The sequence below is a fragment of the Clupea harengus genome, chromosome 10 (assembly GCF_900700415.2).
Source record: "Clupea harengus chromosome 10, Ch_v2.0.2, whole genome shotgun sequence".
Classification (NCBI taxonomy): Eukaryota; Metazoa; Chordata; class Actinopteri; order Clupeiformes; family Clupeidae; genus Clupea; species Clupea harengus.
This window is the reverse complement of record NC_045161.1, coordinates 21,168,029-21,170,084: the sequence shown is the minus strand read 5'-3', so window position 1 is coordinate 21,170,084 and position 2,056 is coordinate 21,168,029. Positions and strand designations below refer to the sequence as shown.

Genomic DNA, 2,056 nt, shown 5'->3' with positions numbered 1-2,056 from the left:
TTCACACACACACTCACACACACACACACACACTCTCTGCAGGAGGGAAATAGCCAGCCACCGGAGGACTCGTCTGAGCAGTGCTGAAGGTACAAAACAACTCTCACTTTTTTATAAAGAAAAGTCTTGTCAGGTTCATGACTTAAGTTACAAATATTAATGGAATCTAATAGAAAGAAAAGAAATAGTGGTTTAATGTTTTTTAGAAACTGTTTTTAGAAGCACAGGTGATAGAACAAGGAGATATATATCTTAAGTAGGCGATTAAAGACTAAAGTAGTATTAAGTACTAAAGTAACTGAAGAATAGATTATAGATGTTAAGATTCTTTGGTTTGTTAGGTTGTTTGAATTGGGGTTGTTGTGATGGAGAAGCACTTTGAAAAGTGACTGCTGTTTGCTAAAAATGTACTGGATATCAGCCTGTCAGATCGTAAACTCGTCATTCTTCATTCTTATCTTCATGAAGGTACTTCTATCTTTGACTTGCTGAACGGTTTAAAGTGTGACTTTACGATAATATTTCTTTGACTGTATGTGTGCGAGAGAGACAGGTACAATGAGAGAGAGAGAGAGAGAGAGAGAGAGAGGCAAAGACAGAGATAATGAGAGAATGAGAGAATGAGTAATAGAGTGAGGGGAGATGTATTTGTTTGATTGTATGTGTGTGAGAGAGAGGTACAATGAGAGACAGAGAGACAGAGAGACAGAGGCAGAGAGACAGAGACAGAGAGAATGAGAAATAGAGTGAGGGGCGATGTAGAGAAGGCAGAGAGGCTTGTGTGTGCTTTGTCTGACTTGCCGGCTGCTTAATCTCTAAAGCATATGTTTGAGCTTGAGTGCGGTGAACAGGAGAGCTGGAGGAAATGGCCCATTCATTCACTGTGGCCTGAGTTTAGTGTTACAGTAAACAGTTCCACAGGCAGGCGCTCGACATGGCTGCAGTATCTGCTGCTGTTGCTTTGGGCTGGCCGATAGAAAATGACTTAGGTTATGTGTGTGTGTGTGTGTGTGTGTGTGTGTGTGTGTGTGTGTGTGTGTGTGTGTGTGTGTGTGTGTGTGTGTGTGTGTGTGTGTGTGTGTGTGAGACCTGTTTTTCTAAGCCAGGTATCAATCATGATAAGCGGGCTGGCACCGAAACGTTGTACTTTATTATTTTTCAGTGTTCCAATCTGCAGATGGTGCCCTTTGAACAGTGAAAGGGCAATAGAACATTGACCTGTGGCAGGAGTGGGTTGCATATGTTGTTGTCACCCGATCCTGTGCCAGGGACTCTATTTTCTTCTGTGTCTGAAATATGTTAACTATGCCTGAGCCTGTGCTTCTTCTCTCAAACGGAGGGAGAGAACTGTTGACGTCCTTCCTTGATGCAGTTCACAGCATAGCTTTGTGTAGCTCCACGTCTCCTCAAGCATATTTAGGGGAGTTTTGTAGCTTTTTAATGACTACTTTTGTTGCCCTTTCTCTCAGTGCGGACTGTGTTTTCCTTGTTCAGAACTGTCCTTTCCCTCTCTCTCTCTGTCCTTCACCTCCTCCTCCTCCTCCTCCTCCTCCTCTTTCTCTTTCTTTACCTCCTCCTCTGCTCCACTTGTGCTGCTAATCCCATTTGATTTCAATGTCTTCCCTTCTTCCATCCAGTGAAGAATGTCTTAAGCACAACTCGCATTCCTGCCATCCCCACACACTCTTCCTCTCAGCAGAGCGTACGAATGAAGAAGGGGAGGGGGTAAAACAGAAAGAGAGAGAGAGAGAGAGAGAGAGAGAAAGATTCATTCCTGTCTTTTTTCTCTTGTCCTTTGTCACGTTAGATTTCCTATTCATGCTCTTAGTGATGAATGGAGTTATCTAGAAAAGAGAAGGAGGCACAGAGTACAGCGAAATGGAGAGCCGGAGACAAAGAGCAAACGGCCAGTGAGAAAAGTGGTGTGTGTGTGTGTGTGTGTGTGTGTGTGTGTGTGTGTGTGTGTGTGTGTGTGTGTGTGTGTGTGTGTGTGTGTGTGTGTGTTATTTGTGTGTGTGTGTGTGTGTGTGTGCAATAGAGAGCCAAAGTGTGTGTG

At 43.7% G+C, this 2,056-nt stretch overlaps 1 pseudogene; it reads left to right on the top strand.

The window, feature by feature from the left end:
- The window catches only part of LOC116222035, a 34,156-nt pseudogene continuing 32,100 nt past the window's right edge, over positions 1-2,056 (top strand).